Consider the following 12,234-nt stretch of genomic DNA (forward strand, 5'->3'; position numbering starts at 1 on the left):
CTCTTCCCCTGCCACAGTAGTCAGCAACACTGCACGTGGTAGAAGTGCCATCACCTGGGCCCGGAGTGAGGGATGTGGACCGAGGACCCATGATGGACATGGCATGTGCATGTGGGACCAACCCAGTGAATGTTTAACAACCAGCTCTCCAAAGAAGGAGGGGAGGGGAGGGTATATAAGTACAGGGTGTGTGTGGTGTGAGTGTGTGTTTATTAGAAACTTTGCTGATATAAAGAATGCAATTTACAAATAGTAAAACAAATTACACTGAAATGCCATGTACCCAATTGATGCAGATGCTTTGGTTCATTTTTGCTGAAGTCTTGTATCCATAATCAACCTATGGCTGCAACTGATGGATGAGCGTACTTCCAACATGAGTGTTGCCTGATATATTCATTTATGTTAATAAGTAAGACGAAAGTGACACGATGAAGACCTGTGGGTCAGAACTTCACTCATTCATCAGTGGTGAGCAATCTCTTTGCCCAAATCAGGTGTAAGTTTTTGAATACTGCTTCAGTTTTTGCTCTTCGCGGTGTAATGGCTGCAGACGTGACACACTTTGAAGTTTCCTCTGCGTCATAAGTATTTTCCCCATCCCTTTGTTAAGTCTAGACAAACACACAGAGAGAGACACAAAAACAATCAAACCCTGATTTGTAGCTTTACTGATTTCAGGGGTATGTAAATATTCCCAATATGGCTGATTTCTACATGTCATCACTGCGTGAGGAGTTAGGTAGAAATGCACAGTGGCACATATTATATAACAGTATTTCCACACTACAAATAAAAAAGACATAGATAACCTCAAGCACAGAGGTCATAATATGGAGTAATAATAATAAACTTCATATACATTAATAATAATAGTAGAATGTTGTAAAACAATGGAGATCTGATGTGTTTTGAGTACATACTGCCCTCATTTTTAATGTTTGTTAATAGGAAGTTTATGTAATTTAACTTTGAATAACGACCGTGCTTAACACTGACTTAAATTTCCTGAAAATTTAACAATTGGCTCTTTGGATCCAGTACGAGCTGGCTTCAGCATACCACTGGATAGCCCTTTATGTTATAAGCCACTTCACCTTGGGATCTGTTACCATAACGTTATTTAGCCTATCATGGCTAAATCAGGGTGTGGTCAGTGCTATGGGCAACAATAAGTCCAGGTGAGGGGGGAGGTCAGAGTAGTCTTCTCTGAAATGATGACCTGAAAGAAGTGAGCTACTGAACTATGCAAGCATCTGAATGAAGATATCTCAGGCAGCGAGAACAGCAAGTGCAAAGGTCCTGAGGTAAGGACTTGCCTGGTGTGTTTGATAAAGAGCAAGGAGGGCAGTGTGGCCAGAGCAGAGAGCAAGGGATGGTGTAGGACAGAGGCTGGAGAGGTAGGAGATAAGTCAGTGGTATCCACAGCTAGATCACACAGGGTCTGTAGACTATGGTTAGAATTTTGGCTTTTTCTTCAACTAAGATGGAAAGCCAAAGGAAAATTTTTAGCAGAAGACTGACATGACTTTTAAGTTTTAAAATTGTCACTCCGGCTGCTGGGTAGAGAATAGACCACAGCAGGGGAAGAGAGGAAGTAAGGGTACCAGTTAGGAGGCAATAATGTAGATGAGACAAGATGGAGTGTGTGGAGGAAGCTGGATCCAGTGGAAGTGGACAGTGGCCAGATTCTGGCTCTGCTGAAGGTCAAACCATCAAAAATGGATAATAGATTGGATGTGGATTTGAGAGTGGCGTCAAGGATGACTTCCAGATTTGGGGGCCAAAACAATTGAAAAGATGGAATTGCCATTTACTCTCTAAAAGGAGTAAAGAAGAGCAGAGTTTGGGAAGGCAGACTCTGGTTCTGGACACTTTAAGTCTGAGATCTATGTGAACATCCTATTGAAGATTTTGGATAGACTGAAGCTCGAGAGTCTGGAGACACAGGTAGGAGCTGTCAGCACAGAGCTTGGGTTTAAAATCCTGGCACTTGCTGAGGTCACCCAGGAATGAATATAGATGAAGAAGAGGAGAGAACCAAGCATGGAACCCGGAAAAGAACATTCACAGGCAGCTCTATGTCAAGGAGGAAACTGAATGACTCTTTATCTGGCACTTAGAACGATAGCATTTACACAGGGGGTCGGGGGAGGAACAAGCTCGCACCGACAAGATGAAAGACCACCTGATTCCATCTGATTCCAGGCTGTCCCTGCCACGTGCAGTCTCCGGACTATGCCTCTCATCTGTCAAAGCCTTGACATGAGCAAAACGACATGAGCAAAATACTCACGATCTTTCTCTCTCCTGAAGCTCCTCCATCACCTTAGCTGACTTCAGCGCCTTATGCAGACAGCCCTTCCAACACACAGCTTGACCTCCCCGTCTCCATTCCCTGGTCCAGCACGTCAACCACTCATGCCCAAAAATCCAACACTCCTTTGCCTCGATGTTCTCACTTGTGTCTCTCTTGTAAAACTCCAGCCCCAGAAAATCATCTGGCTGCCGGCTCTTTGCTCACCTCTGGACAGCTGGCCGCCTTTGGAGAGAAACCAGGTAATCAGTCACAGTAGTACCAATAGATAAGTCCCTCTCAACTAGACTGTGACACTAGCACTGCTTGACAATCTTACAGGTATTTCTCAACAACTCGTTCAAAGGCTACAAAACGTCTTCACTTTCCCCAAACCAGGCCCCCCACCCCCAGCCATGCCTTCCATCTCAGCTTATGGTCTTGCTTCCTTCTCCTAAAGGAAAAGTACCGTTGGCAGGAAGAAGCAACCTCAAGCACCCACACAAAACCTACAACCCCTCTGTCTCCTTCCCTTCCCCCCCACCATCTCTTGGCTCCCGTATAAGGAAGCAGCATTTCCCCTTCCTAAAGGCTATCTCCATCCCTTGGTGCTGGCCCTTCTCTCCACCTTTCATGGGGTCTTTCTTCATCCATTCAAGATCCATTCAACAGGGCTTCCCTGGTGGCGCAGTGGTTGAGAATCCGCCTGCCGATGCAGGGGACACGGGTTCGTGCCCCGGTCCGCGAAGATCCCACATGCCGTGGAGCGGCTGGGCCCGTGAGCCATGGCCGCTGAGTCTGCGCGTCCGGAGCCTGTGCTCCGCAACGGGAGAGGCCACAGCAGTGAGAGGCCCGCGTACCGCAAAAAAAAAAAAAAAAAAAAAAAAAATAATCCATTCAACAAACATCATTGAGCACTGGCCCCAAGGCTATGACTGTTCTAGATGCTGGGGAAACAATGACCCGCCTCTCATAGAGCTTACACCTAAATAAATATATATCATGAGTCCAGGCTGAGTGCGGTAAGAAATATGCAGTGAGGCAATGATGCTAGCAGGTCACAAAGGAGGAATGGCTGTTTAATATGGAGGAATCGGCAAAGACCTCTCTGAGGATCTGTCATTAAGCAGAGACCTAAAAACATGAAGGAGCACATGTTCCACGCACTCGGAGCCTTTCTCGGCTGGCAGGCTTGCGTGGTGCGTCAGACTCTCGAATGAATATGAAATGAAATATTTTTTCCTAACGTTGAACTTAATTTCTCCTTCAATGTGCCATGCCATGGGGTGGTAGAAATGTAATCTCCATCAAACTAAGCCCTCAGCCCTCTCAGTGTTGCTGACACGACCCCTAATCGTGTTCATCTCCAAGCCCATCACAGTGGTTTTCCTTTCATACTCCATGTGCCAGAGTTAGTGGGAAAAATTGTATTTCCTTAATTATGCCAGGCTCTTTCTCACTTACGGTTCCTGGCATGTCCAAGCGTTTCTTACTTTCTCTGGAATCCTCTCCAGCACCCGCAGTGCCCGTTAATCCTTTACTCTTACTTCATCCTCAGGTCTCGGCTTAAATATCTCCTGATCAGGTAAGCCTCTCCTGACACCTGATCCAGGTTGCAAACTCCCCTGTTCGATGTTCTCTCCAGGGCCAGCATACAGCTGGCACTCGCGAGTCCAGTTGTATCAGGTTGTTAAAATATTGAAATGCTTCTTCACTGTTGTAAGCAGCTGCTGTCAACCAGCCCCTCACACAGGATCTTTCAGATGATGCCCCCAAGATCTCCCACTCGTGCTTTAGCTGGTGTCCATAGCTAACATAACCCCACACTTTTTTAAATCTCTAATTTAATGCTGCTCTTTCCCTCTGATTCTAAACTTCTCCGGAGCAGGTTCTGTGTCTATCTTATTCACTACTTTATCTTGGTGCCTCATAAAGCACCTGCCACAAAGCAGGAGGTTGGTATTTGCCTGCTTTATGAATCACGGAGTGAATGAATGCATGAATGAAGTGAACATATCTATATGGACACGAGCCATGGTTACCTGCCCATGTGCGTGTGTGTGTGTGTGTGTGTGTGTGTGTGTGTGTGTGTGTGTTTATGTGAGCGTGTGTGTGTGTGTGTGTAAGTGCAAACAGGGTCTGTACCTGGCCAGGGAAGATGCCTTTGAACTTGACTCACACAGCAGTGCCACTCAGTCTTGAAGAAGTCCACCCTAGGGACCAGGGAAGTGTCTGGTCACAGGGCTCACATGTGGCTGGAAAGGGTCTGCTCTGCCTGGCCCAGTCCCTGATCACCTTCCTCCAGGCTGGTAACAAAGTCCAGCCAGTGAGCAGCCCCTCCACGATGGAGGCAGGCTGGGAAGACTCGGGTTAGGAGATCATGAAAGGCAAGAACATCGCAGCTGGGTCGACCCCATCCTGTTACTCAAACCCACGGTTATCTAATGGGCAGGACTGACCAAGCTAGCCCAGGAACCTCCTTCTGCGGAGTTTTCTCTAAGGGGAAAATCTCTGGGCTGGGAGGCTGGGAAGAGCAAACAGGAGGCAGGAGAACAGGCTGGTGTGGTCTGTGAAGGCCTCCCGGTCCCCAGGTCCAGGTGTCGGTGTGTTGGCCTGCCGGGGTCAGCACGGTGCGGTTGCCTCTTCCTGAGCAGGTGAGCCCAGGAACTTGGCTGTCAAGCCCAGCCCAGACCAAGGAAACCCACAGGGTCTGTCTGTTTAGAGTGCTTCTTGCCACGATGGCCATCAGCAGCCTGCTGGAAACATGAGGAAGAAGCTTTGATGAGCTCTTGGGCTGAGAGGGGGTGAAACTTCTCAGGGATCCAGACTTTGGAGCCCAAGGATCCAGCCCACAAGTCCTGCCGTACTCCGTGTCCTAATGCTGAAGGAGGAAAGAAAGTGGGTCCTTAGAGACAAGGAGACAAGGAGTGTCTCCAAGGAGACAAGGTCTCCCACGGACAGCCGGCCCCGCCCCATGCCGCCCAGGCGGGGAGGTCGGTGGCGGCACTCGTCCGCAGCCACACTTGGCGGAGCTCCTCCATCGTCCCCTTGGCCAGCCCTCTGGGTCTCCTGAGACACCGTATAAACTGCGCATTCCTGGATCCCAGATCCTGAGGCTGCAGGTCTGGGGTGGTGGGCTTCCATTGTAGCTGGCCCTGAGACCGCAGGTGGAGAAAGCCTGGAAGGAGGGTGTCTGGGGACCGTCTCGCTTCAACTTCCCCGCCGTGGGCGCCTGGCCTGAGGGCCCAGCCCGTCCTGCTAAGGGCAGGGAGGGGCTTCTTCAGGAGGCTCTGCGGTACTCAGGGACAGACAGGAAGGGCTGCAGACACAGTCGGGTGTCTGGAGTCAGCAAGACACTGCCCACGGCTCAGCACACTTCACCACACACGCTGGAAGGCAGAGTTAGCATCCCAGGAAGCCAGCCGTTTGAGACAAGGAGTGACCAAGATGATGTCGTATCCGAGGAATAGATGTGAACTCCCTGAAATCCAACTGCTGAAGCATGTGCTGACAGGATGGGGCTTAGCAGCAGAGCCTGTTTTTTGAGAAAGAAAGAAGAAGAAAAAAAAGACAATGGATTTTTAATTGGCTATAAAGTCAGTATGAGAGGTAATGCAGTGTAGACATTCAACAATACTTGTGATATTGACACTGACTTGTATTTATTTTTGCTTCCCATTTCTCGAATACTATGTCAGCCGCTGTCCTAGTTAACAATATTTACTCTGTTAGTCTTTATAAAAATTCTATGAAGTAGATATTATTGTTATAAACCCATTTTACAAATGCAGAAACTGAGGCACAGAGAGGTTTCGTAACTTGCCCAAAGTCACACAGCCAGTAAAAAGCAGAGCCAGAATTTGAACCCAGTCATAAGGTACCCAGAGCGAGGAACACCTGAGCCAACACTCCACCCGGCCCTGGGCAGACCATACTTGTGGTACAGCTTTCATACCACAAGATCCCGCATCACATCCAAGACACACCCACAGGCCATTGGGGTGTGTCTAGGGCAGGACCACTGGAGGGGGAAGGAATGCAAATCCACCTCTGAGGAGGAGCGTGGGGAGGAGGTGTATATGTTTCACTTGAGGAAGAAAACCTGGGAGCAAGTGGGAGGGCGTGGGACTGAATACAGGAGACTTCAAGTGGCTGCCTTCACACATCTGAAGGCTTATCAATTAAAAAAGAGAATGGGTCCTGGGCCTGTATCCAGAGAAAACTCTAGTTTGAAAAGATACATGCACCCCAGTGTTCACTGCAGCACTATTTACAATAGCCAGGACATGGAAGCAACCTATATGCCCGTCAACAGATGAATGGATAAAGAAGATGTGGTATATTACACACACACACACACACACACACACACACACACACACACACTGGAATATTACTAAGCCATAAAAAAGAATGGAATAATGCCATTTGTAACAAAATGGATGGATCTAGAGATTATCATACTGAGTGAAGTAAGTCAGACAGAGAAAGACAAATATAGGATATCCCTTATATATGGAATCTTAAAAAGTGATACAAATGAACATCTACAAAACAGAAATAGGCTCAGAGATATAGAAAACAAACTTATGGTTACCAAAGGGGATATCAGCCATGGGGAGAGATAAACTAGGAGTTTGGGATTAACATATACATACTATTATATACAAAATAGGTAAACAAGTACCTACTGTATAGCATAGGGAACTATACTCAATATCTTGTAATAAACTGTAATGGAAAAGAATATACATGTGTGTGTGTATAACTGAATCACTTTGCCATACACTTGAAACTAACACCACATTGGAAATGAGCTATACTTGAGTTAAAATTTTTTTAATTAAATTTTTTTTAAAAACCTAACAAGTAAAAGAAAGAGGGGTGGAGTGGGCGTCACATGTGATACTCTGTGGGCTCAAGCAGAACCAGCATTATAGGGAACCTGGCTTTACAAACCAGAGGAACACTACTGTCTCAGAGCAGCCCTAGAAGTGGACAGTCAGGTCCTTAATAGAGGCTGGGCAGCCACCCCTCAGGCACGAGGAGAGGAGATTGATGCATCAGATGCACAGATGATTCTGTTCAAATTCTCGATTCCTTTGATACAAGCAGCGACTCTGCGCTCCTGCCACCACTGAAGGTGGAGGAAGCAAATGATCAACGAGATCACAGCCACCGTTCGAATTCACCTTTGGGGATAGACAGTTAAGTCCCAGATGGAGCAGAGGGGCTGGAGCCAGGAGGAGACAGGGCTCTCAGGAGGGTTGAGACTTTCCAAGACAAGTTTCACCTGACATTTTACCAGGACTTGTCTCCACCCCAAAGACGCTCCAAGCTCGACCACACTCCAAGAAAAAAGACTGTGGCATTTTCATTTACTCATTTGTTCAGTATTAATTAAGGTTGGATATTTATTGAGCACCTACTATGTGTCAGGCACTGAGCTGGGTACTGGAGGTACCGATAATGTCCCTGACCTGGTGGCAAGGAGCCTGGCACAGTGGAAAGATCATGGACTCCAGAGACCAACATACCTTACGTTGGACTTGAGGCTCTTGTATGTCCATGCTGTGTGACCATGGGCAAAGCACTTAACCTCTCTGAGTATGTTTTGCTTATATCTATAAAATGAGAATTCCTACTTCATAGAACTATTTGCAATTTAAAAGAGGCCTTGCAGTTGCATGTGATAAATCAGTGTTAGCACTTACATTAGTCTGGGTTCTTAGCTACAAGCAACTAAAGCTGATTCTGGTGGATTAACCCCAAACAGGATTTTACAAAAGGAGACTGAATGGCTCACACTATCGTGGGAGGCCTGGAGAACAGGGCTTTAGACCCAGCTTCCAAAAGCAATGCCTGTAACAAACTGCAGAGCTGGCCTGATGAGAAATCTGCCACTACCCACTCTCCCCTAAGCAATGCCACATCCAAGTCAGGCACCTGGCCGTCAGCTGCTACCATCTGCCCACCCCTCACCACCCTCCCCTCCAAGAGAAAGCCGACGTCTCTGTACTATGCCAGAAAAATGGCAGAACTTCTCTCCTCATGCTGTTCTCATCTCCAGACTGGGTCTCACGTCTGCTCACAGGGCTCTGGGTCTCACCTATGACCAGTTGGTAGCGACAAAGACGCCTGGGGTATGAGTTCTCAGGCTTCAACTTTTTTGGGGGGTTAGGACTCAGAAGGCTAGACCTTCCTCCAATAGAGCAAGGATGCTCGACAAGTGCTTGGCAACTTGAACATGATAAAGGTCCACTGGAGAGCCTTACCCAGGCTATTCACCAAATACATACCCAGCCTCTAGCCAGTCCTGCGAACTCTTGGTGGAGATGCCCCCAACTCCCAAAGCTTCCCTGTCCTCACACTGCAACCCTGACACACCAAGGAACCGTGCATCGCATCTATGTACACGTGGCCCCCATCTCCAGCACAAGGGAGAGGCTCAAGCAGGAGGTTTGAGAAGGGCTGGGGACCCTGAGATCCCAGGAAAGCCCAGATGAGCAGGCTAGTCAAACTGGGACGGTGCTGGGACGGGCTAAGGCTGCCACCAAGTGGCTATTCTGAGAACCACAGGAGGACCAGCCTTCCCTCCAACCCTGCTGCCCAGGCAGAAAACCCCACCTCCCCCGTGGCGTGGGAAAGGAGCCCTTCTCCTCCCCTGCACTCCTGAACTGTCTAAACCCACAAACTCCGAAGGAGATAATGACATCCAACATTGGTTTGGTACCCTGAAGTGTACAACATGCTTTCACACAGCAACAATAATTACATGACAATATTATTGTTGTAGTAGCCATCATAACCGAGGGCTTACTATATATGTCATAAACTTTAAAATATCATCTCTTGATCCTCACAACAAATCTGTAGCGAACAAATGTATCTGCCCAGCTGGCTTTCATTTTCCTTCTTTCTCTCAACGGCACCTTCTCTGGGATGGGGGCCGGAGTCAGAGGGAGGATACCCCTCCTGCTCTCAGAACTTTCATTGAAACTACTGGCAAAAAGAAACTCTATTCTCACTGAAGCCATGAGAAAAGGTGCCACCTGAGGAGAAAGCTTGCCCGAGATGGAAACCAAAGCACAAGAAGCAGAGCAAATCTCAGTGACATGTGAGCACCCTGGATCCAGCCGTACCTGAAAAAGTCCTGGACTTTTCCATTCCACGAACCAATGTATTCCCCTTTACTTAAGTCTAAGTAAACATGTTTTTTACTCCAAACCGAAAGAATTCTATTAATTCCTATTTAATAAAAGAAATCATCATGTGGAAGTAGGGTGTTGTAACAGATCCAAAAATAAGGAATTGTCAAAGGCAAGGTAGTGAGGGACATGTATTCAACTCTGTGTGCTACTCTGTTCTAGGTCCTGGATATCAAGTAGGCACCGGGACAGATAAGATCCATGCTCTCCTGAGCTAACTTTCTAGTGGGGAACTCCACAATAAACAAATTAGATGACAGAAGCTGGCAATACATGCCACCCAGAGAATTATAATGGAGTGACGTGACAGAGTAGGAGCAGGTGAGGACTTTAGATTGGCTGGTCAGAGAATGTCGTGATGGAAATGCTTTCTGTCCACTTGGTTACTGTTTCCCAGAACTCCCTTCTCTATATGTAGTTCCAATTAGAGTTGGCCAAAAGAAGAACTTGTATGAGATTTGAAGGCAGAAGTGATGCAGTGCTCATTGCTTTATTGAGGACTTTTCGCTATCAGCTGCAGGGATGGACAAATGCAGAGGCTGGGCGAGTTCGTCACGTCTTTGCTCTCCTCCACTCAAGTCCAGCTGACCGTCAGTGTCCTTCTGATCAACCACAGCCTCAAGTCCATTGCCAGACACTTGGCTGTAGAATACACAAAGATAATAGCCTCCCATTGACCTCTCTATGAACACCTCCTTCACAGACCCACAGACGTGGTGGCTTGTATTAGAGAGGTGGTAACAGTAATGGAGAGTGAATGGGTTTAACATCTGCTCTGGAGGTGGACTTGCTAGGACTTTCTGGTGGAGAGAAAGAGAGGAATCAGGATGACTCCTAGGCTTTCGCCTTAAGCAAGAGGGTGGATGTTTGGGGCCATTTTCTGAGATAGGAGGGAACATATCTAAGGAAATAAGAGTTCTATTTTGGACATTGTGGTACACTGAAAAAAAAAAACAGCCATATTTTATTTGATTGAAAAAAATGGCCACAAAAATATGACTGCAGATTCTCCCAATCATAATCACAAACTTACATAGAAGTTACAAAGAACTTTCTTTTTACTGTACTGTTTGAAGATAAGTTTCTGACCCATGCCCCATTATCTGCACATATTTTACTATTTCCTACAATCAAGGACTTTCCCTCCCTTACCTTACCACAATCAAAATAGAAATCAAGAAACGAATATTTATACAATACTACTATTTAATCTGCAGTCTTTATTCAAATTTCCCCAGTTGTTTCAATAATGATCTTTATGGCAAAAAAACAATAATAATTTTGGTGTGTCTATCATTCACTCCAGAAACACACATCTCATTTCGTTTTCTGCTTCTCTAGTCTCCTTCAATCCGGAATATTCAACCTTTATTGTTTGTCATGATCTTGATATTTTTTAAAATATAAATTTATTTATTTATTTATGGCTGCGTTGGGACCTTGTTGCTGTACGCGGCCTTTCTCTTGTTGCAGTGAGTGGGGCCTACTCTTCATTGCGGTGCGTGGGCTTCTTATTGCAGTGGCTTCCCTTGTTGCAGAGCATGGGCTCTAGGCACATGGGCTTCAGTAGTTGCAGCACGCAGGCTCAGTAGTTGTGGCTTGCGGGCTTTAGAGTGCAAGCTCAGTAGTTGTGGTGCACGGGCTTAGTTGCTCTGCGGCATGTGGGATCTTCCCGGACCAGGGCTCGAACCCGTGTCCCCTGCATTGGCAGGTGGATTCTTAACCACTGCACCACCAGGGAAGTCTGATCTTGACATTTTTGAAGAGTACAGTCCATTTCTTTTGCAGAATGTCTCCTGATTTTGGTTTCTCTGAAATTTTCTCACAATTAAATTCAGGCAGTTCCTCTGACATGAACATCACAGAGGAGGTCATTGGTTTTCTCATTGTACACTATACGGTGACACACAATTTCCATTCTCCTGTATCTGATGGTATCCACTTTGATCACTGGATTAAGAGGGTGTCTGCCAGCCTTCTCCACTGCAAAGTTCCTCTTCTCCCCTTTGTAATTGATAAGCATCTGCTCATCCTTGCGGTAAATATCATTAATTGAGAGCTTAATATGTGGAGAGGTACTTTAAAAATTTGTAAATATCCCATGCCCCATCAAACTTTCTATAGGTTTATCCTTTATCTGTATCCATGTAGACTAATGGTTTTCTTTTTTTTTTTTTTCCCAGCAAATTGTCACTCTCATTATTTATTCTGATGCTCCCTTGTCTGGGAGTGCATTCAAGCTAACTTCTGTATCATTTTTTACAAGATCCCATCTTTTTTTTTTTTTTTTTTTTTGCGATTTGCAGGCCTCTCACTGCTGTGGCCTCTCCCGTTGCGGAGCACAGGGTCAGCGGCCATGGCTCACGGGCCCAGCCGCTCGGCGGCACGTGGGATCTTCCCGGACCGGGGCACGAACCCGTGTCCCCTGCATCGGCAGGCGGATTCTCAACCACTGCGCCACCAGGGAAGCCCCCACCACTCCTGGTTCTTAATCCCAAAGAATTCTCATATAAAGGCCCACAAATGAGGACGTACATTGAAACATTCTTTGTCACGCCAAGACAGAGACAGGCTTCATTGAGATTACACCGGTTTTTCTACCAGCATCCTTTTTCAGCACTAGGATCTCATCCAGGGACCATCTTACACTTAGGCATTATATCTCCTTAGTCTCCTCCAGTCTGGGGCAGTTTCTCAGTCTTTCCTTATGTTTCATAACCTTGACATTTG

This window comes from Kogia breviceps, chromosome 7 (assembly GCF_026419965.1).
Source record: "Kogia breviceps isolate mKogBre1 chromosome 7, mKogBre1 haplotype 1, whole genome shotgun sequence".
Taxonomy (NCBI): Eukaryota; Metazoa; Chordata; class Mammalia; order Artiodactyla; family Physeteridae; genus Kogia; species Kogia breviceps.